Source organism: Megalops cyprinoides, chromosome 10 (assembly GCF_013368585.1).
Source record: "Megalops cyprinoides isolate fMegCyp1 chromosome 10, fMegCyp1.pri, whole genome shotgun sequence".
Taxonomy (NCBI): domain Eukaryota; kingdom Metazoa; phylum Chordata; class Actinopteri; order Elopiformes; family Megalopidae; genus Megalops; species Megalops cyprinoides.
In genome coordinates, this window is record NC_050592.1 from 35,085,779 (window position 1) to 35,110,514 (window position 24,736).

General features: G+C 43.1%; 1 long non-coding RNA gene across 1 annotated transcript in view; it reads left to right on the plus strand.

The window, feature by feature from the left end:
• Positions 1-24,736, plus strand: part of LOC118784852 — a 149,553-nt gene that overhangs the window by 100,915 nt on the left and 23,902 nt on the right. The window contains exon 3 of the long non-coding RNA XR_005005256.1: positions 11,494-11,547. This is a non-coding gene — a long non-coding RNA (uncharacterized LOC118784852). The remainder of the gene's footprint in view (positions 1-11,493; positions 11,548-24,736) is intronic.

The window sequence follows — 24,736 nt, forward strand, 5'->3', positions numbered from 1 at the left end:
GAAACCGTTTCTTTTAGTATCCTTATTTTATTTAAAATAAAGGTACTGTATAGCTTATCATCTGGAGAAACACAACACCTCTAGGAGTCTGGATTCTTGTGAAGCTGGACTGATATCCAAAGCTCAGCTCACTCTGTGAACAAGGCTTCATCCAACTATTGTTTTCCTTCTTTTTGTTTTTTTTTAGAACTTAGAATTTTGGGAAAATAATGAAGTCATCATCCCAGCCCCAAGGAGCTGCCAGCAATTACAATGCTGGCTGCGTCATCTCTGCAGGAGACGGCTTTTCTCAGGTCAGCTCTGGACAGTAAGGAGATGCAGATGGACCTGAGATTGCTTGCTTTTGAAATGCGCTCTTTGGGTAGCCACCGCTTCAAAGGTTTCAGCTGTTGGGGAGGGAGTCTGTTTTCATATCTAAGCCATGCACATATTTCTTGGTTCTCATAGTAAACACAATAAAGAGCTAGTGATCATTTCTGAGGGCAAATGTACACAGTACTGTTTAAGATGAATGAGGAGGGACCAAATTATGCTTTATGAATAGATTTAGAAGTCTGTACTGCAACCTGCAAAGTTGCATTTGTTTTTAAAAGGCAATAAACATATGGGTGTAGGTTCTCTTGGAAGGTTTCTGTCTCTCTCTCTCTCACACACACACACACACACATACACACATAGGCACACAAATAATAGAATAGAATAGAAGATACTGTATGTTTTATGAGGACAGAGTATCATTAAGCCGTAGAAGATTTCTTTGAGGTGTTGGAAAACCTTTCAAAGAATGCTAAAGAACACTAAAGACACTACAGAGATCTTACACTCTATCTGTAGATCACCCAGCTTCAGATATTCCTTAAATCCTGATTGTGCTTTTCTTTATAGTTATTCTGAGGTGTATCTTGTTTTGGTAGTGAGATATTTTAAGAGATCTCTAGGTCTCTAGGAGAGAGGTTAGGATTATCATATGTTAAATGAATAATATGTTTAGCTAAGTAAAACCCAGAATAGCATAAACAATGCAAATAAATACATTCTTAGAACATTTTATAAAATGAAATATGTTGCACAAAAAGTTATGGAAATGTAGCTTTCTGGTGATAAATCCATGATTGTAACAGGCAAGTATAACCATGTCAATAGTTTTGACTGTCAGCACTAATTCAAAATTTCCAATGATATGCTGTAGAAGTTAAAGCACTGGAATATTGTGGGAGTTAAATCATGCTCTTCTTACCCTGTGCCAGCAGTGGTTGCAACAACACCCCCTGGCTGAAAGGAGACTGGAGCAAGTGACTACTCCTAATCCAGATAACTACTCCTCCATCTCTCCAAGACTGATCCACACACAGACCAAACAGGCTGCAAAGTCTTTGTATAACTCTTTATTGGGACCTCTATACAGAGTTTTGTAGTTGGTGTAAAACTATATTACTGAAAGCTTGGACAGAGCCACAGCAGAGTGGAGACAAGCTGGGTCTGGTACACAGCAGGCATGAATTAATCCTCCCACTCTGTTGTTTGTCCTGTACTTTCATTAACACATTTAAACAAATGTTGTTTTATTCATGGCACCCATCTCCTTTCAATTCTGCCTAGGATTACTTTTGTTGTAACTTGGAAACAAAAAATGATAATGATAATAATTATAAGCCATACTAATTCCTCGGGTATTTTCTGGACAAACAAACATTAGAGCAAGACATTACTGAGGATAGTGTTGACTAAATGGAGGCCAGTGTTAAAAAGGATCAGCTTCTCATGTGGAGAAAAAACAAAGCACCAGTTCCAACACTTTTCCTTTGTATTTTATAGAGAGTCCAAAAAAAATGAGGCAAGGTGACCCACTCAAATCTGAAATAAGATAAAGAGAAGTGTTTTGGCCTTGCAAACTTTTTAAAGTGATTTTGCTGAAGGCCCCTCAGATAACCTTCATTGCAGTGCATATATCAATGGGGTGAAGTTCTGAAAGAAGTGATTATTGATTTATTTTATGTTTCAGTGCTGAATAATCTATTCTGAGAGAGAATGGCACTGGACATGATTTAAGTCAATTGATATGATTTATCCTCACATCTGTAATGCCTGTTATTGCTGTAATTCCTCGACAAATTTCTCAGCATTTAGTGCCAGACACCATTTCCCCAAGCTTGTCATGTGTGAGGTATTTTGTGTTCCTAGATGAACAATGGCCAGAAATTTCAGGGCCACTTGCCACAACATAGAGAAATATGAGTCAAATGTATAAAATGGGCCCTAATGTATCACCACAAGCAGGAAATAATCTTGCTACTCTTGCTATTTTGCTCCAGCCCCATGCTACCCTCACCCCGTAACTCGTCACCACACCCGCCATCAAACCCCCCCCCAAACCCCTCCAGTACAAGAAACTGGTCTCTCTCTTTTAAAGTGCAGAAGACCTGCATGTTCTCAGTTAAGGCGCATAACAAACTCTTGACATCTGTGATGTCCTCTCAGACAGCATTGCCACTGTGCCACTTTTTCCAAGCGCTGCAACAGGATGTGCTTTCCTCCTTTTGTCATTGATGCAGGTGTCATTACATAAATGTGGCTAGGTTGATTTGAAACTGCATCACGATTGGTCTACCTATTTCCCCTTTTTTCAGCCACAGTTAGTGTGTCCTTCCCATCTGTCGCTTGCAGCGTGGCATAATGGAATACAGTAGGATACCTGATTGCCGCACAAGGCGTGTGCCCATGGCAGTGTGGTCTGCCGTGTATGACAATGTTAGCAATTGAGAAGCACACTGTACCCATCTTCATATTATCTGAGAGTGACGTCATTATTTATAATTGACACTTTTTTTAGCTGTTGCCTCCGAGCTGGCTGTGGATGAGCAGTGAGCTTATTGTTTTGTGGCCTTCTCTCTCCGTCTTGCTGTGGATGACCTCTCCTATCCCGTGGGAAACACATCCACTTCTGCCTTTCTGCCATTGCACAAACCTCCCTCGCTACGGTAACCCCTGCGGGCCATGGGGTAACGTTGTGTCTTGCAAGCGTTAATTAATCAAAGGGTTTGATATGGTGTGTGTGTGTGTATGTGTGTGTGTGTGTGTGTGTGTGTGTGGGGGGCGGGGCGACTCATTACAAGCCATTTTGGGATGCCGTGTGAAAAAGCTCTTGCAGCCCTTGCGACATTTAGCTGGGCTGCGCGGTGAGACAGCTTGCAGGAGCACAAGTGTATTTTCATTAATGCTGCAAATTCATACAACGACAATGTTCCCTGTGTTACTCCCTCTGTCATTAAAACAATCATTTAAATGTGTGCTTTCACCAGACCCGGAGACCTATCTCCGTAAAACTGCATGGGAAACAGTAATGGGTATCAGCAGATCCAACCAGTCCCAGGGTCCTGAACATATTAAACTGCTTTTGGATCTTGTCCTCAAAGCTCTCTTGGTTTGCACATGTGAGCTTTTGATTAAACTCAAAGTTTTGTTTTGAATTACAACTTGTATTCATGATAATGATGAATTTTACTGTATTAGGCACTGACGATAGTTACACATATTTTCACCCAATTTTCCTTTTCTTATACCCAAATCACCTGCTCACTCCGCTATGCACATTTTCTTTTTCTATGTAGTGATAACTGTTTGACACCAAAGTCCTTATTATGGTCTTGAACAATCTGCTTTTGCAATGTGTTCCTCCTGGCTTCAGTTTCATTTTTTCATTCCATGAGAACATAAGCACTACATACCAGAAGTGCTAAACAGAAACAGAAGTACAACAGAAGCTGTAAGGAGCTTGATGACACAACGCATACATTGCTCTGTAGACCATCCCTCTTGCTGTGAAAGTGAATATGAGCAATTTACAAGTGTGAGTAAACCATAATGCTGCTCTCAGGAGCTGTGAGGAAGTCGTTGAAGAGACGGATGACTCTGAGTGCCAATGAAGCATCGGTGGGGCAATCAGTCATGTCAGAACATGGCTGATATTCGCCCACATGTTCCAGGGGGTCCCATGGCGGTCAGTTCTGTGGGGGGAATGTCTGGTTTGAACATTCCTCTTACTCAGCTTGGACTAAAATCCAGCCCTAACTGCCCCCTATCCCCCAATCTGCCAGTATGCAGTGAGCCCAGATGTTCCCAGTAATGTAGGTCTCTAAACAAACTCCCTGCGTTAGGAGCCCTGAGGCCCTGGTGTGGGGCATGTACGGCTATGCCACTGGGAATCTCTTGCACCCAGTGTAGGTCTGAAATATTGTTTTTTTAAATGTAGAATTGTTCATTATGTAGGGCAAGTTCAGGGGCTAGGAGTCATGTATGTATTTGTTAAAACAACAAAATGTATTCCAATGCAAGTCGCTCTGGATAAGAGCATCTGCTAAATGCCAATAATGTAATAATGTAATCCCAATAGAGACCTAATGTTTCAATACAAACAAACTGGGATGCAGGGACTTAGCTCATGCTTTTAATTGCGTGTAAAGTATACAGCATGCTGATACTTACATGGTTTTAGTGCTTGAATTTCAGCCAATATTCATAAATTTACATTAAGTGTGTATTTTGTGTTTGTGTGACTGAGAAAGAGACACACAGTGAAAGAAACACTTGTAGGAAGGTAGGCAAAAGAAGAATTCTGTTAAATACTAATAGTTAAATAGTTCTGTTAAAAAGTAAATGCCAGTAAAATTCCAAAAACACAAGCCGTCAGATGTTTATTCCTGATATTTGGTCATTACAGATGCCTCTGAACTGGCACAGGAACACTGCGGCGAGATGGGTGCAATTCTGCCATACACTTACCTGCAGTCAAAGCTGTTTTTAATGCAGGTGCTGCACCACTGATGTCATCCAAGCAAGTTGCAGGTGCCTGATGAATTTCAGGGTGCCCGAGAACAATGGGAAGCGCAGGCCAACCTACACTCTCCTATCCCTAGTGAAATTAAGACAATTTTTTTGCCACTGTCCTGGTCATGATCAACAGAAGACAGGGCTGGTGTTGAGCCCCGGTCCAAGCGAATGAGTCACTCGAGTTTACCGCTTGCCAGATCTTAAATGGCTTTGAAAGGATCAAACTTCGTGATCTTGGGATCATTAGAAGTATAGTGCTACATGAAGCTATTAAAGCAGGTAGAAAAAGGATATGGGATTACCACTGTTTAATTATCTTTGTCAACTTTTAAGAGTGGGTGTGTGGAACAATATCATACAGAAGCATTTGGTCTCTTCCCAATATAAGGTGCTTGGCTACCTCTACAGGCAGTCCATTGGAGCAGTTACACCAGCTGCTGGGAAGTAGAGGAGGAGGGGTTTTGTTGCCCATGGGCATAGCTTACACCAGAACGGCAAGTGGCTGAGGTCTGCTGGAGGAACACCGCGGAACCCCTTCAGAAAGCCCCAGCATGGGAAAACCAGGCTGGTCCTGTACCGTGAAGGGATCATCCCCTGACCCCCTCCCACCTGCCCCTCAGAGGGTCCTCCTAACAATGGAGCCAGGTCCTGCTAGGCTTTAGTGCCTCTATTAACATTTTAGTAGCTACAGGCTGTTAGGCTGAGGAGACCTCTGACCCTCCCTCGTTGTTTTCAAAGCTGACCTTTGCCCTACAGGGCGGGTGCACGTCCGCCATATGGTCCAAGGTGGGAGGGTGAAAGCAGGTGAATCTATCTCTGCCATCACTATGCTTGATGTGGCTTTGTCACTAGTTGCATCTCAAGAGGATGTGTTGTGTTTGAATAACTGCTCCTCTTCCTCTAAACAAAACAAAATAAGTCTATTAAAAGCATGAAAAGAGGCTGTAAAAAACACAGGCATGGCAGCCAGTGAAAATGCTGACTCCTCTCAGACTTTGAATTTACAGGAATGTCATGGGCTGGTAAAATGAGAGCATGCAGTGGTTGACACAACCACAACAACAGCAAGCTGTCCTTACAGACAACTGGGAGTGGATAGTGTAAATTTAGGGATAGAATCAGCTTACAAAAGGACACAGCTGCCTCCATTAAGGTAGCAGCTGTCAGAGAAGAGAGAGGTGGGATGGGGGGTAGGGGTTCAAGAGACTCAATAATACTAAATCTATTTTCAAGATTGGAAAAGTACCATTATTCAACAATTTGGAGACAGGATTTAAAGAATGGCACGTTTCAAATAACTGTGTATTTAGCTCATCAAACAGTAATAAAAAATAAGTCAAAGTAGTCTGTTTTTTTCTTCAACACAAGTTCTTTTTTTGTAAATCTATTTTTTTCCTGTAAATCAATTTAGCCTCCAAGCAGATCTGCCTCCTTGGCAATCTTGCCTTTGATATAGTTCCCATCACAGAATCACGGTGGAATAAATTCAGACTCAAGTTCTTTTTTTTTTTTTTTTTTTTTTTTGTCGGGGGTGGGGGGGTGCTGGTGCTGCATTCTCCCTCCCAATTTAAGATTATCAGCTCCGACACTGACTTTATCTCTGGGTCTCCTGGGGCCTTAAAACAATGAGATGCGAAGTGTAAAATAGTTATGATGTGGGAATGTGGGGGGAGGAGTACCTGCCTCTGAAGCACATGACGGCAAATTTTCTTCCTTGATAAAAAACAAAAAGAAAAGCTTGTGTGCAAGTGATACCCATGGAATAAAAGTGTTGACCCTCCACAGGGTCTGGTTCCCTAATGTGACCCCTTCCTCTAGGTCACTTATTTAAAAAACCCAAAGCCTTTTCTTCCTGTTCTGTTCAATCTAAGGTCCTTAATCTAAGGACCATTTTGCATGTCTCGTACCTGAAATAACCAGACTTTCAGATCTCATGTTGGTATAGCTTTAGAAGTGTCCATGCACTAGGGGGCCCTCAATAATTAGCCCACACATGCAATTACAGCATAACCTTAGATTTACAGTAGGTAAACTGCTTGGATGAGTATACTTCAGTAATTTCCCACAACACACCATGCTCTTGGCAGCCAGACCTTTCTGGAGCAGGTATAAGATGGGCCTGCATGTACAAGTCCTTTTGTCCTGGGGAAGACAGGATTGATAATATGGATGGGAAAATTATGGAAAACTATGATAAGCCCTTTCTGAATGATATTTGTTTCTGAAAGACTGAATTATGGGAAGGGCGAAAGGTACCAGTTATTTTCAGATTTGTCCACTATTTGTTATTCAAAGCACAAATCTGCTGACAAACCTAAAGAAAGCAGGATTTATGAAGACAGTGACAACCTGGAGTACATAGAAGGACTTCCCTTTGTTTTCCACTTTCTACACAGTGCGGCCCACACCTCTCTACAACCTGTCTCAGATAGCACAGATAGCGCCCCCCTTTGAGCATTTTATTGAAAGCTGAAATATCTGTCCTCTGATTAACTTTCCTACTCATGGACGCAACAGCACCTGAGGGTTTAACAGATGTTGAGCTCAGTCAAGGTGTACTGAAGAAAAAGTGCAGATACCACTGTCATTTCAGTTGATCTGGTTGACTTGACTAAGGACACATGTCTAAATATTCCTTTCAGATGTGACTGTAAATTCAGCGGGGGAAAATACCTGAGAGTGAATGATTTTCAGAAGCTCATTCTGCGTCAACACTAGTTTCAAAATGAGATTTTTTGAAATGACTGACCATCTACCTATTTGTACTTCCGTGTAATGTAAAGGCTGCAGACAATACAGGCAAGCCTTTGCTTCCAAGACAGAAAAGAAAACATGTTTTTGTAAAAGCTTAAAAAACATCCTGGCTTCATTGTTCTAGCTGCACACAGAACTTGCAGCATCTGAGGTGAGGTTTGTAACATATTGATATTGACATCAACTGCAGTCAATCCCTTTAGCACACTTTATAATCACAGTAACAGTGATGGCAAACTTTGTATAAGAGAATTTGGAGAAGAGTTTCAAACCCGCTATGAAGGAACACTGTGAACCAGGCTTCACAGAGCACTAAGATCATGATTTTCTACCTGCATGGACAAATGCAGATTCCCATATCTCTTACTGCCGCTATTATTTAGCAAGATTAGGAAACAAGTAATATTACCAGATAATTCTTGCTGTGAAACTCTCTGTGGCTGAGTCCTTGTCTCATTTGGAGAATGTCTGAGGGGGGCTGCACAGACTGCCTGAGAGGGGCAGTGCAGACTGTCTGAGGGGGGCTGCACAGTCTGTCTGAGGGGGGCAGTGCAGACTGTGTGAGGGGGGCTGCACAGTCTGTCTGAGGGGGGCAGTGCAGACTGTCTGAGAAGGGGATGTGCAGAATGTCTGACAGGAGTTGCACAGTCTGTCTGAGGGGGCTGTGCAGAATGTCTGAGGGGAGATGTGCAGAATGTCTGAGGGGCGCTGCACAGTCTGTCTGAGGGGGGCTGTGCAGACTGTCTAAGGAAGGCAGTGCAGACTGTCTGAGAGGAGCTACACAGTCTGTCTGGGGGGGCCATGCAGGCTGTCGGAGGGGGGCAGTACAAACTGTCTGATGGGGGCAGTGCAGACTGTCTGAGGGGGGCTGCACGGTCTGTCTGATGGGGGCTGTGCAGGCTGTCTGAGGAGGCAGTGCAGAATGTCTGAGTGGGGCTGCACAGTCTGTCTGAGGGGGGCTGTGCAGACTGTCTGATGGGGGCAGTGCAGACTGTCTGATGGGGGCTGTGCAGGCTGTCTGAGGGGGGCTGCACAGTTTGTCTGAGGGGGCTGTGCAGACTGTCTGATGGGGGCTGTGCAGGCTGTCTGATGGGGGCTGCACAGTCTGTCTGAGGGGGGCAGTGCAGACTGTCTGATGGGGGCTGCACAGTCTGTCTGAGGGGGGCAGTGCAGACTGTCTGATGGGGGCATTGCAGACTGTCTGATGGGGGCTGTGCAGGCTGTCTGAGGGGGGCTGCACAGTCTGTCTGAGAAGGGCCATGCAGAATGTCTGAGGGGAGATGTGCAGGCTGTTTGTGGTGGGCTGCACAGTTTGTCTGAGGGGGCTGTGCAGACTGCCTGAGAGGGGCAGTGCAGACTGTCTGAGGGGGGCTGCACAGTCTGTCTGAGGGGGGCAGTGCAGACTGTCTGATGGGGGCTGTGCAGGCTGTGTGAGGGGGGCTGCATAGTCTGTCTGAGGGGGGCAGTGCAGACTGTCTGATGGGGGCTGCACAGTCTGTCTGAGGGGGGCAGTGCAGACTGTCTGATGGGGGCTGTGCAGGCTGTGTGAGGGGGGCTTCATAGTCTGTCTGAGGGGGGCAGAGCAGACTGTCTGAGAAGGGGATGTGCAGAATGTCTGAGTGGGGCTGCACAGTCTGTCTGAGGGGGGCAGTGCAGACTGTCTGATGGGGGCTGTGCAGGCTGTCTGAGGGGGGCTGCACAGTCTGTCTGAGAAGGGCCATGCAGAATGTCTGATGGGGGCTGTGCAGGCTGTATGAGGGGGGCTGTGCAGACTGTCTGATGGGGGCTGTGCAGGCTGTGTGAGGGGGGCTGCATAGTCTGTCTAAGGGGGGCAGTGCAGACTGTCTGAGATGAACTGCGCATTCTGTCTGAGAAGGGCCGTCCAGAATGTCTGAGGGGGGCAGTGCAGATTGTCTGAGTCAGCTGCACAGTCTGTCTGAGAGGGGCAGTGCAGACTGTCTGAGTCAGCTGCACAGTCTGTCTGTAGGGGGCAGTGCATGCTGTCTGAGATGAACTGTGCATTCTGTCTGAGAAGGGCCATCCAGAAAGTCTGAGGGAGGCAGTGCAGTCTGTCTGAAAGGAGCTGCGCAGTCTGTCTGAGGGGGGCAGTGCAGATGGTCTAAGGGGGGCAGTGCAGGCTGTCTGAAAGGAGCTGTGCATTCTGTCTGAGAGGGGCAGTGCAGACTGTCTGAGGGGGGCAGTGCAGATGGTCTAAGGGGGGCAGTGCAGACTGTCTGAGGGGTGCAGTGCATTCTGTCTGAGAGGGGCAGTGCAGATTGTCTGAGGGGGGCAGTGCAGATTGTCTGAGGGGGGCAGTGCAGGCTGTCTTAGAAGGACAGTGCAGTCTGTCTGAAAGGAACTGTGCAGACTGTCTGAGGGGGGCAGTGCAGACTGTCTGATGGGGGCTGTGCAGGCTGTCTGAGGGGGGCTGCACAGTCTGTCTGAGAAGGGCCATGCAGAATGTCTGAGGGAGGCAGTGCAGACTGTCTGAGGGTGGCAGTGCAGTCAGTCTCAGTGGGGCAGTGCAGGCTGTCTGAGGCCGGCAGTGTAGTCTGTCTGAGGGGGGCAGTGCAGGCTGTCTGAGGGGGGCTGTGCAGGCTGTCTGAGGGAGGCAGTGCAGTCTGTCTGAGGGGGGTGTGACGGAGCGCAGCGCCTCCGCATGAACAATGACATGATGAAACCGCAAATAATGCTTTACCGTCGGTTTCTATGATGTTAATGTGTTTGTTGGTAGGTCTGGGGTTTAGTTAGAGTCTGAGATAACAATTATAAGTTGTAATGTAACAGAATCAAGGAAAGACGCAAAACACAGTACATTAATTTAGAATCGCAATTTATTTAAAGCTGCTATGTAAGAGTTCTTTTAGTGCGCACATTGAACATCAGAACACTTGCTAGTTGGCTGTTATTTATGCTGTTTCTAAATGTATGTATCTACTTACTGGTGGTTTCTGTACTCCTGTTGTCTTCTGGGTGTGCGCGAGCAAACTGGGGTGCAGGACGGGGAAGCTTTTTCTGCGCTCTTTTCGCGCTCCGATAAGGAAGCGCTCATTGGTGCAGGGGTGCTCCGTGCAAATTTATTTTAATCGTTAAAGAAGTGTCTAAGGGCATTGATAAAATAAACACCTGATTGTCTGTAAGGAAGGTGTTTTGCCTAGGTGCTGTTATCAATGAAATATTGTGTGTAGTAGTTAATTGATTTATGTCTGTGCAATGGATGAGACCGGGGTTTTATATGGCTGCTGTGTAGCTCAGACGAGGAGATGCCTCTGAAGTGAGAGGTCATGCCATGGGACCTTTGTAATAGGGCCTAGTTAGAATATGGGCATTGTCTCAGTGTTCTTTTCCTTTTCTTTGCTAAAGTGTTTTGTTTGTTTGTTTGTCTGTAGTGTTTGCATGCGTGTAACCCTGCCGGTAGCCTAAAGTAAAATAAAAAGTTTTCAAATTGGAAACTTTTGTCTGCAGTTGTCCCTCCTTCAGTCTTGACCACCTCTCCGCTCGGGCACACTCCGTTACAGGGGGCAGTGCAGTCTGTCTGAGGGGGGCAGTGCATTCTGTCTGAGACGAGCTGCACAGACTGTCTGAAAGAAGCCATGCAGGCTGTCTGGATCTGAGGCCTCAGCTCATTTGCATGTATCTCAGCGAGACTGCAGTCATCTGAGCCTGGCTCCATGTGCGCTTGACTTTAAAGATCCCCCTGACGTGTCTGCCCATCTGTCTCTCTCTCCCTCTGTCCCTCTCTCCATCTCCCTTTCTCTCCCTCTCTCTTTCCCTTTCCCTCTCTCCCTCCTCACAACGATTAGCAAGGCTGCAGGCTTCTGTCTGTCTTGCCGCCAGTCTGTTTGTTTGTTGTTGTTGTTGTTGGATTTTTAGCAGCTTTGGCACTGAAGCACATTTGTTCCTCTCTTTCAGATGGCTGCTGTTGGAATGCATCAGCCTAGCTGTCCTTCCTGATGTCCTTTGGAGGTACCATGGTCACTTTACTCTTGCATTTGTGTGCTTTTGTCATTGCTCAAAAAAGGCAGAGGGATTAGTGCAGGCAGTTTCAGTCCTTGAAGGCAACAGTCAAATTTTGTAGAGTTACCTCACAGTTAGCAGCTGATTTGCACCTGAAGGAGGCAGAAAGCTCACTTACTATCTCTGAGAGGGGGCTAGGGACAAGGGAAAGGAGTACACATGCTGGAGTCACCCCTAGCTGAACCTGAGCAGCTCTTCATTAAGAAATATGTAAAACAGGATGCGCAACACACAGTGGAAATGTCTTTACAGTTTGAAACTTTTTATGGATTTTGACTCGGATTTTGACTTGGAAGTTGATTGTGGTCAATGTGCGCATTTAGCTCATAATGTGGAGCGAGTCAAAGAGGGAAGAAAAACACAATTTAACACTGCACATTTAAAATCTCACTTTATTCAGTGCTCAGAAATGTTTGTTGGTGTGTTTACATGAGACATTAAGTCGATTTTTTCTGTGAAAAGTGTTTGAAGGCCAGTGCAAAAATGATAACTTATATGGGTGGAGGAAATAGTAACAAAGTGCCAACAGTATGTTGCCCTTAGATAGCCCATCAGCCCACCCTTACAAAGGAGAGACTGACATTGTTTCAAGATTTACAGCTTATTGCGAGAATTACATTATTCCAGCTATGACCCATGAATGATAGATCTGAAAGTGATTTGCTCACAGGAGAGAAAAGCATTTAGAACATACGGATGGTTTGGTTATTAAGATAAATGCCATTCAAATTTTAATGAGACCCTGGCAGATTATATTTCATATTTAGGGCTATGAACTTTTGATTTTCATACTCTTTAGAAAATGTTTGAAATGTTTTACTTCAGTTATATGATCATTTTCATCCACACCATTGGTTCATTTTTTATGTTGTGTGCATTATGTTAACATTTGAAATTTGAATGTTCAAATACATATAATTATATCCTAGTATCAATATCCCAAATGTTCAGTTAAAAGAAACTCGTTTAGCACACAATTTTGTACTTTTCCTCAGTTCTGTGTCCATTAAAGAAAAAATGACTGGAGACCAAAGGATTCAATCCCACATCACATTTCATTTTTTCTGTAACTTAAATTAAACTTATTAGTTGTTACTGCTACATGCTAGGGCCAGTACACAGTCCCTGCATTACCAGAGTTAGGACTGGTGATTACCATTTTGTTGTCAAAATGTCAGATTTGAATGCGTAGTCATTAAAGAATTGAAACATCTAGCACGTTGCCGGAATACAACGCACCATGGCTAAGTATTTTATTAGTAGTGAGGGAACCATGATTGCTAATCAGTCAGAGCAGCACTGTTATAGACTTGGTTTTGAGCAGCTGAGAGTGGAAAGGAAAGACAGGAAATACACACGCAGTACCCTGAAATTCCTCTGTTTAAATGCTACAAGCATAAAAAATAAAATTTTGGAACTAGAAACTGTTATGACTAATAGTAATTATGATGTTGTTGAGATCACAGAGACATGGCTTGGTGCAGGGGATGGGGACGAGTATAACGCAGAGGGATACAAGCTGCTAAGAAAAGATAGAACCAATAGAAGAGGAGGGGGTGTAACTCTCTATGTAAAAGATAATCTTAATATTCAGGAAATTCCAGGAATAGAGCCCCTTGGTATTAGTGAAGACATATGGATTAAAATATTGGGGGAAAATATAAAGGGTCTGAATGTCCGAGTATGTTATAGGCCACCAGCCTCAGACATCAGTGTTAACGGTATGCTCTTTGATAATATTAAGCTAGCATGTCAGGAGGGTGAGACAATAGTAATGGGGGACTTCAGTTATCCTGCAATTAATTGGGAAGCTGTGTCAGGTCAAGGTAAATGTGAGGAAGAGTTTTTAGATGTTGTAAATGTTCTTCATGTTCTAAATTAAAATGCACAAGACAACCAAGGGTGTTGCCAACAACTGTAACAACTTTAGTTCAACACAACACTAGCTGACATAATAGCCATTAAGCTGATGTTACTGTTATTTTGGAAAAGTAATCATAGTTTGGCAAAGGAAGCATTTCCAACCAGCTACTTTGGTAGGAAGTAGCTAGCTGATTAATCCTTGTAGCAAATCATTGCATGTTTAACTAGAACAGTTGGCTATATCAACAAGCTAACTACATTCACCCTTCATGTTAATGTTCTTGCACTGCTGCTGCTTCTCAGTTGTTGATGAGAATTACATTACTATATACAGTACAATGTACATTACATCATATCTCTGTAGTACAGCTAGAGTTGAGATAATGCTAATCACCAAATAACTAGTAGCTCTGAGGGGTGTTAGCATATGAAACTCTCAATGCCATTGTGCCAAGCTAGTACCTCCTTCAGAAGTCTATAATTGTGTCCACTCCTGCCAAGCATGGTGTGGCCACGTCCTCAGCCACATGGAAGCCACTTAGGAAGCCAGCTGTGCTTGGAGGTAAATGCCTGCAGCCACACCTTGCTCACAGTCAGCTCCAAGTGCAAATGGAATTTTTAGCATGACCAACACCTGGATAGGTGTGAGTGAGGCTTTACAAACACCTGTGTGGATGACGCCCGTGTGTGTACGCTGGAAAGTAAAAAACAAACACATGGTTTGTGCCATGCTGTTGAAATCATATACACACATATTCACATTGTTTTGCATTAGGCTTTGCAGGTGTATTGAATACCTCCCCTTCCGCCTCCATATATATTAATGTATGCATTTACATATTTTTTTCTTAATTCTTCAAATGTGCCTTTATTTCTAGGGGCTGCTGGGTGACAAAATTCTTTAGCCTTTTCACACCCATGCTAAGGCCTTTACTTGAATGGTGTGAAATGAAAAAGTTGGATATGAAGGAGCTTGGGTGGGGGTGTAGTGGGGTTGACATCCGATTTAGGCTCTTACTTTATTAGTTTCAGAGCTGAGGAAGTGAGCAGCATTCTGGGAAAGAGTTAATGTTTGAAGTGGTGTGTTTAGTTTATACAAAAAAAATCCCCCCAAATTAGTAGGTTGCTTCTAGGTGTTTATCAGTTTGCGGAAGGCCTCCTGATCATTAAAAACCCAAACTGATGTCATTCGTCTTTGTGCATTTGTTCATGAAGACCAAAGGAACACCAAACTAGCCTGTTTGAAGTGGCCAAACTTGCTGAAGCAGAATAATGTTTTTTTTTTGAGCTTCCATGTCTCTGAGCATATTAAATAGCTTCAAACAGTGACAGTGTTTTTTTATCCAGTACCACTCTCTGCCTGTTATCATTTCTATAGAGGAAAAATGTGTTAAGCATATTAAGACACACAGTTTACATTTTGATGAAATATTTCAATATTTTCAATATTTCTTTCATTTCAAAATGACCCCTAATTTAATAAGTTGGAGCACAGGGTGGCAGCAGGAAGCAAGGACCCCGTAATAATTATTAATCTTCTCAGAGGTCATAAGAGGTCAAAAGGTAGCAAGGGTCACACATTCCAGTACTGGAGCGAACAGACACACACTGTAAAACCATGGTGACTAAGTCCCCAGCAAAGAGTATTGCACAGCATCTCATCTGGCCAAATGTGGAGCCCCCATGCTTGCCTAAGTTAATACATTTTTTGGTTTGTTTTTAGTTCTCTCTGAACATTTTTCCTGGGAAGAGAACTAATGATTGCCAACCAGGATGCATAACAATGCCTGTACAAATGACTCCTTCAGGGGAGCATAGTGCACATCACATCAGTTTTCCATGTGTGACTTCAAAGGAAGATGCATGTTCTATTTATAATACTTGCAGGAAGGGCATATATATTTTTTATGACACCCTTTTGTACTGAAACCACTTTTCTCCTTCCTTTTCCTCATATTTTATTCTAAAAGCTGTTAACTCTTATTATGTGTGGTCTATCTTCAAATGTTTCTTTGTCCTCAAGCAGCAAGTGCATTTCAAAGGCAACTAGTCTTGTTTGGTGAGAAAATAAAGCCCATGCAAACACTTTGGTTGGACATACCAAACATTTCCTAACCAGACCAGTAGGTCTAACTAAATGCTGTGTCTGATTTTAAGTTTCACTTACTGATTTTGCACTCAATGCTCCTCCTAATATATATCCCTTGCTGTGAGAAAAATCTAATTTTGATTCCTCTTGTGCATAAGGAGGTACAGAAAATGCACAACAATCTTCATGGTCTTACTTCACTTGCTAACTTCACATAAACGCTTTTCAATTAGTCACTGGCTTTTTAATGAAAACCTCAAATGTACAGATGCAAAGAATTTTTAGTTAGTGGTTGTTTTCCCAATTTAAGAATTGTAGGTGTAACTGTGCATCACACATGAAAAATGCAAGAACCTAAATGAAAAAAAAAGAAAATAAAAAACAAATCAGTCACAGTCACAGTCACAGTCACAGTTACAGTCACAGCAAACAAACTCCTCTCTCAAAAAAAAAACTCACTTCACAGCAGCAGATACACATCTGTTTTGAATGCTGGTGAATAAGTCATGTGTGGCACATTAACCAATTTGCTGGACTTCTTACATGCAATTACACTGTCAAATACAGTTAAGCTGTTTCCAATGAAGATGCTGGAATTTTATCGGTTACTGGCAAGTATGAGTTGACAGTTAAATCAAGGATTCTCCATTAATGTTTACACTTACATTTACCAGCTCAAATAACAATAAGAATAGATTACTGTCAAACCTTTCAGCAGTTTGAGGACAGGTGAGGATAGGCTTCCCTTCACACTTGGAAACTATTTTGTTTCAGCAGTATACCTAATGCTGAGACAAGGAGAGAAAAAAAACACCCAACAATGTACTTTAAGGTAACTTTTTTAAACACTCCAGAGATTTGGTCAGAGATATGATTAAATCCTACAGACTTGAAAGGCCAGCCTTTATCGTCCATTTAATTAAAAGAAATAGTTTACATCAGGTGCCTTTTTGTGTGCTGCTGCTGAAAGCTGAACTTGGTTGGGACTTAAACCTCAGGCATTTAAACCTGAATGGCTGTTCCTGTGTTGATGTTTTTTCTGTCCAGAGACACAATTAAGCAGTGAATGTGGCAGTGATAACCTTTATTTTCTTATTCATCATTAAAGGCAATTATTCATTTTTCATCTTATTTATGCAAGTTTGCATTTTGCCATTGCTGTGGCTTTGTTAAGAGGTACTGTCAGCCAGGTGAGACTGATGAGTTGCTGGAAATTGAAATGTGGGCCACTCTGAATCGTCATGGTACAGTCCAAATCTTTATCTCCAGGCAAAAAGGCCCCCTGGTTTTCCTTCTGGAGCCCGCTGGGGGTGAGGAGCTCTATCTAGGGTGGGAGGGGGGCTTTGTGTGTCTGGCTCAGGGTGAGGTGAAGGGGAGGGATGCCCTGCTTCTGTGGGTGGGCAGAGGCGTTAGGGGGGACAGCATGGCAGCAGCTGGCAGGGATCCTCTGAACTTTGTCATTAATAAATGATCACAGAATGCCATCTGGATGATCCAGGGTCTGCTGTGGAGCCAGTGCAACCAGGCCAGCCCAAGTCCCAGCATTGCGTCACTGAGTGGTCCCCTCATCCACCAGACCACCGAGAGATGCGGGGAGAGGGAGGGCACGGGGAAGGTGGAACTCAGTGCATGTTACTTATCTGTTAGCTGTTTCAAATTTGTCTGTCTGCACCTTTGCAAGAAAATATGCTTAAACTCACCAAACATTTTTGCTCTACATATTGGTCTGATTGCGACAGCTGCAATGCATAGATTCCCTCTCAAAAATTGAGTGGTTGGGAAAGAAATTAACATCCATTCTAATGCAGCCTCTTCAACCTAACAAAAAGGCTATAATAATATCTCAGACTGCTGTGATTGTGGCTGCATTTGTATTAATTCACAGAAAAACCCTTAAACATAAATAACCAGCTATTTAACTAGCTATGACTTTCCTGACACAGGCCTGAAATTCTTTTTATGCAATACTGTACTTCTTTTAAAATGCTGTATTTTAATTGACTTTATGTATTCTATCTTTTTTATTTTATTTTGTTTTATTATGCAACTACGTATTCTAATTTCACTTTTATTTATCTTTTTATTTTTATTTTCCATCTTACTTTACCATTAATTATGGCATTCTATCCCTGTTTCTATGTTCATTCAATGCGAAGCACTCGGTGCATGTAACTTCTTTCTTGTGAAGCACTTTGAGCTGCATTTCTTGTATGAAAGTTGCTATATAAATAAAGTTTATTATTATTATTCTTATAACCAAAGTGCACTTTTTGTTACTGATATCTGCTACTTGAAGGTGATGGAAAACTGTGACTAGAGAGGTGAACTCCAGGTGGCAGTGGCCCGGTTGCCTTGTACGGTGCCCGAGCACGATTATCCCTCCTCCCCACTCCCCCCGGCTGGCCTGCGCTCACATTGCGCTTAACGTTCCGGCCCGAGCACGCTTACGTCATCATGATGCGAACTTTTTGTGTTGAAGAAAAGCGCTCGTGCACAGCACAATGGAGTTCATGATTGTAGTTTGTGGCTTATTTGGGGTCGTTTTAGGCGTGGTGACACACGGCCCTCTCACATGCCCTATAGATTTATCGATTATGCAACGCAGCGATTTTCAGTTAATCGTGCTGCACATATAAAGAAGATTTTTACGGAGGCAGCTGACATTTCAGTCATTATGCTAAGGGACAGACCAATATTTTGTGTTAGATTTGTGTCAGTTTACTGTAGCCTAATCACAATAATGTTAGATAATGTTAACCAGTCACGGCTACTACTTGTGTGTGTGCTATTGTCATCATTACAACAACTTCTATTACTCCAAATTTCTCCCTCAACATTACCCCCGTCCGTAAAAATCTTCACATACGTGCAAGATCGCCGAGTTCCATAATCGATGCTAACTGGCTGGGGAGCTAACGTTAGCTATCTAGTGATAGATTTTACAAACACAGCTAGTTAGCTAACAGGCTACCTATCTGAACGATTGTTGAAGACTACTTAAACAGGTGGGCTGCTTCATTTGTGATACCCTGACAACAGCAATACTTACATCGCCATGTAAAGTATGGTTCGTTTTATTTCGCTTGCTGGTAATCAAGCTAATGTGGGGATCCACACAGTTATTTTTAGGTATAGATCTACAGAACTAACCAATCGAAGATCATTTTGGAGGTAGCCAGCTTGTTATATTTAAGGAAGTCAGCTAGCGAATCAAATGATGGTTTAAAGGACTTATTATTACTGGGCGTGTAACTAACAGATATCCAGATTTGTTAAATGGGAGAGTCGCATCATTAACGTAATGTTCGAGTTCCGTTAGCGATCACACTAGATGCGTACCATGCCCGAGTCCAACTGAACCGTGCCCGAACCCCCCTCTTCAAGCGGAGGTACGATCACACTACTCAAACGAACTGGACTTTGGGGGTCAAACGTGCTCGGGCACGGTAGCTACAGATTACCTAGTGTGCAAGTACACCCTTACTCCACAAATTGAGGCCTGTTGAAGAGTATTAATTTCCGGCTGTACTTGCATGCGTGATTCAACTCCTCTTTCTTAGCGAATGAGCTGCTCTCTGCTACTAGCTCATTAAGTTAATCTAATGCTCTAACAGACAGGTATGGACGTTTCCTGAAGCATCTGTCCTTCAGTTATAATTGCATGACTCCTTTATCAAGGCTGGATGGATGGAGACCATAAGTTGATTGGTGTGCTGAAGAGAAGAGTCAATGGCAATAATCACTACACCAGTGATGATAATTGAAATAATTCCTCTGCACACACACTACATATGATGAACTGCTCTCTGAGTGAACTACTTCAGTTTGTTGTCAGTTAGAAGGATATTACAGCGCTGAACAGGATTTAAATATGGAGCTGGAAATGAGCTGTTTTCAGTCAACATCATAACATCTGTTTGCATGCCTGTTTCTGTTAGAGTACTCTCTCACTCCTATAGAATTAAACAGTAAACATCACAGCTGAGCCCGAGACACAAAAACATTTGCTCTCATTGTTCTATGTCATAGCCACAGTCCATAAAAAAATGTTTGCAATGTCTGCTCTAGGTTCCAGACACAACATATGCTGAACAGGGTTGTGTTTTGGAAAGGGAACCTGTTTCCTGTCATCATGTCTGTATTAGGGGGATTTTCATACCATTTAGTTGTACCTGTACTTGTGTACTTACACAAGGCTTTGGTGATAAGGACAGATTTACATTTCCTTCGTGATTCCTACATCTTCCTTTGAGGACATAGAATTTGCAAGCCATAGTTTGGCCCTCCTAGTTATGACTCAACTTGCCTCTCACGTACCTAGATTAATTACATTACATGCCAATTACATTTATCAACCAATAAGCTTAAACATTGGGGGTGGCACTTTTATGGGTTACTTTGAGATGACTGATCATTTTGAGATCACTAAATGTTCTGTAGTTTTTTCTTATATAGCACTGTATTTTTAACACCAGTTCATGAATGATATTACATGTAAACCTTATAAAAATAACAATATAATCTATATTTTGTGTACACTAAGTAAAAAATGAACTAATCTAGAAGCACATTAAAAAAACAGCAACAGCAGCATCATATACAAATAAATAACATAGCTAGCTGAATAATAAACTAAATGGGGTTTGTTTGCAGTAGTAAAGCTAAATGTAAATATACAGTAGGGATTCACCACAGGAACTGAGTTCTAGAGTGTCTCTCACATGCACAGACACAATACAACTGTGAGAGAAAGTAGTTTTAACACAACATTTATATATTTATTGCTTCTGGGAATTGTATTTCCGTCCATTTCAGGCACAGTGAAAGCCAAGACAATCAGCTGGAGCAAAAAATATTGAAGGTAGTAGGGTTTTTTCCTCCACATTTAATTCTGGAGTTGCACTATATGGAAAAAAGTATTTGGCCACATCTGTTTTTCAGGGTTTGTGTCAGAGCTCCACCCCTTAGCTGTGGTGTTTTGTTTTTCCCTGTCCATGTGCTTTTGTTTTCCTTGTGTTCTAGCCCCGCCTGGTCTCCGCCTGCTTGATTGCCTCATCGCCTTCACCTGCCTGCCTGCCCACCTGCATCCCATCTCCTCGTCACCCCAGCCCTATATCTTCCCTGCGTGTCTCTGTCTTGTTGCTAGTTCGTTGCAGTATTACTACCTGTCTTGTCCCTGCTGTAGTTTTTCCGATTGATTGGCGCTTTGCTGAACCTGCCTGCATCCAGACCATGATTCTGCCTGCTGCCTGGACTCGATTGCCTGATTACTTGCCTCCCTGGTTCCTGACCCTGTCTGCTCCGATTCCCGACCTTGGATTTGCCCCCAGAATGCTTTTCTGTTTTTCGAACCCTGCCTGTCTCTGGTCATACAAACTGCCTGCTGATTACAATAAACGCCTGGACCCTGAAAATCCCGTGGTCTGCGTTTGTGTCCCAGTCACCCCGTGACAGTTTGGGCTAGGCCCCTTATCTCCAGTGAAGGGCAATCTTAATGCTTCAGCATACCAAGACATTTTGGACAATGCTATGCTTCCAACTTTGTGGCAACAGTTTGGGGAAGGCCCTTTTCTACTCCAACATGACTGTGCCCCAGTGCACAAAGCAAGGACTATGAAGACATGGTTTGATGAGATCGGTGTGGAAGAACTTGACTGGCCCGCACAGAGCCCTGACCTCAACCCCATCAAGCACCTTTGGGATAAACTGGAACAGCGATTGCGAGCCAGGCCTTCTCGTCCAACATCAGTGCCTGACCTCATAAATGCTCTACAGAATGAATGGGCACAAATTCCCACAGAAACACTCTAAAATCTTGTGGAAAGCCTTCCAAGAAGAGTAGAAGCTGTTATAGCTGCAAAAGGGGGACCAACTCCATATTAAAGTATATGTATTTGAATACAATGTAATGGTCAGGCGTCTGAATACTTTTGTCCATATAGTGTATAACTAACATTTGAGAAAAAAAATGGGAAAATCAAAAAAGGTGCACTTCCATGTGATGAGTCCTATCACCTCAGCCTGTGATATAACTATATTACCACAGTCCTTCATTTCAGAAAAAACTAAAACTGTAATGTTTTTCAGTCACTGCATACCAGGAAGGTGTGTTTGAGTCTATGAAGTATGCATCGTGAACAATTTGTAGTGTGTTTTTCATTCTTCTGTGCTCAGAGAATCATATGCACTTTAAAGTAAACCACAACTTCCTTTTTATAAACCTGTTTCCGTTACAATGAGTCCTGCTTAGCCGCCGTGTAAAGGAAGCATTTAAGTCAGTTCGGCTCTACCAGACAGTTTTTTCAGATGTTCCTTTGACTCCCATCTGTCTCCTCACGCAGCCCCAACAGTTTGAAAGGTTAATGAACGTAAAGTCGTTTAATTGAACTGTAATTACTTAAGACATCCAATTGCAAAAGAAGCTCAGAAGCTCAAAAATATTGCATATAGAAATCGGAGGAAATTTTGCCCAGTTGCTGTTGTAAGGGCAGTATTAATTTCACCTTGCATTAGTCTATGGACAACTACTGTTATATTTGCGTTCATTGTGTTGCATGCTACACAATGACACATATAACACATACAAAACTGACCTCTCTCCCAAACCAAATTCAAGTTTTGATTTGCTAATGTGTTTATTTAATGCAGCCAGTGTAAGAAATGGTTTTAGTTAAACAAGCAAAGTTAATAAAGAATAAAGGGTGTTTGGTTGTTGTTGTATGAGCACAGTAGGAAACCCTGGTGCACCAGATGACCTATCTGCTGTAATGAATGCTACAAATGGGGGGGGGGGGGTGCAGATTTAAGATGTGGCATGGAGGTCTCACAGAAGATTCGGAGGGATCAAGACCAGGGTTTTATTTTCCTGGGTAATGACTGATCCACTGTGTGCCCTCTCTGCCATAATTTGCAATTTTCAGTGTCCTACGGCTGCGCCGAGATTGGCTGTCGGGGGAGAAGCCGATGGCTCCCTCGACCTATGTTGATTTTTTGCTCCCAAGGATGGCAACCTCAGACCCGTTTAGATTTACATACCTCTACCACAGTCTCACCACCGCAATATTAATTAGACAAGACCACACAGTTATGAGGGCCAGTATCATACACTTCATACACATCAACTGCTCTGTATGAGAGGAGATGCGATTGAGGCCCAGTGCTTACTTTTTTTGGAAACGTAGAACGCAATGTCCCCCCGTCTATGTGCTGACAAAAGACCGTGCTGGGGAAAAGAGAAAAGCCGCCAGCCCCCGGAAACAATAGGGGGCATTGTGACTGTGTGTCATGCTAATGAGGGCTAAGAAAGTGCCTTTTGGTGTCCACGTTATTACCCAGCCAGATTACTTTTAATCAGGCACCAACAAAAGAGTGTGGTTTGCGACTTGTTAGGGATTGGGGGAGGGGGGTCTTGTCAGATTTCCATCCAGCTCTGAGCCTTTTATCTGTGGCACTGTAGCAGCCCCAGATTAATGCTGTCTGGAAGTCAGCATAGGCTAGGGCAAGAGGTGGTAAAAGCGCATTTCGCGGCTTGCACTTTAGAGCTCTGCAGTCCAGCACTCCGGGCTCTTATTAGACCACATGGCCTCCCTTAGCCCCGGATGGCACCAAGGCCCTCCAGCATAGCGGCGGAGATATGACAACATTTCCTGTGGGTGGCTGTTCCAGAACCTGGCGACAGGCACCTCGGTGACCTATTCTGACAGTTTCCCGCGCTTTTTCCAATGCAGACATGGTGTCTGAGAAAATTGGGACTCAGATGAGGGAGAAACCTGTCAGGAGGAACAGAGAGAAGAGTACACTCAGCTCGAGAAGCCACCACCCACCAATAAAATGATAGCGACATTACACAGTGTGTTACGCAGGCTACAGGGTGCAGTCTTGTGTCCACGAGGCTCCTCATCCAAAAGCAAACTAAGCCTGAGAGTACTGGAAAGATGCTGGATTTTACAAATCCATTCATTAGCATTTCTTCACACTGTGATGTGGCCAAGGTTTTATGACTTTCTCATTTCTTAACAGGATTAAGAGGATGGATAAAGCAACAAAAAAAAAAAAAAAACAAACACAGGGCATATGCAATTATATTGGAAAAAATACTGCTTTACTGAAGATGTTCTCTTATTTCAAAGTAAAAGAGTTTTAAAGAATGATTTCACATCTGGAGACATTTATAGAATGAAGACTCTCTGCTTGGCTCTTTGATCTTCCTCATTGGGAAAGTGTGCATGTGTGTTTCTTTCTTGTAACACTGATGTCAGGATGAAGCTCTTTATTCTGATGGCTGTGGTAGCTTGCGGGGACTGCTCATTGATACTGATGGATCACAGATAGGGCTTGCTCCTCTCAATGTGCTCTTCTGATGCTTCTCTGGATGTAACAAAGGAATCCTTCCCAGTTGACTGAAACGAGTGTCGCCCTCTTGTTTTCCTTAGAGCGATTTCATGGCGCACTGTGGTACGCTAATGACGCAAACGGGTGAAAATTAACGGGTTAAAAAAGTAATTATAAGTAAATTATAAGTAAATAAGTTACAGTAATTGTCACTGCAGAAACACGTTCATTAATCTCTCTCTGATTGATGCCATTATCCATCAGCATTATTTGCCTGGAGCCTATGGCCCATGGTTTTGCTCCCTTTCTGTTGTGGGTGGAACGCATTGACCAATCACCATGCAGAGATGTCATGTGAACAAACTCTTAGGCGCCTTCATTTTGAGAAGTCTCCTTGCAAAATCTGCCATGGATTACTGATAGCTAAATGGCCAATCAAACTTTAAAGTGATATGGCTGACACATACCTTGACTTTCGCCAAATGTCTCTCTACAGCAGAGAGCTTAATGAGGTCTTCAACAGCAGCATGCATCATGGATGACTAACGAGAAGGTGAAATGCACAGGAAAAGCTCATTTGGCAAGCATGGGTCTTATCATTTTGCACACAGGTGTACTGCCTCGAAAGCTCACCCCCTTAGAACTGCATATTTCCTATATTTGATTATGGTGCATAAATGGTGAAGTCCTGGAACTGCTCTGAAAGTCATACAGTGGAGCAGTTCAATGCTTGCTCTATATCAAAGGCAATGAATGCCATTTCAAAAGGTCTGACGTTTCTTGATTGTACAGGAATTGTCTGTAAATTCTCCTCTCGAATCTTTGTTTGGAACTTCAATCATTGTGCTGGCTCTG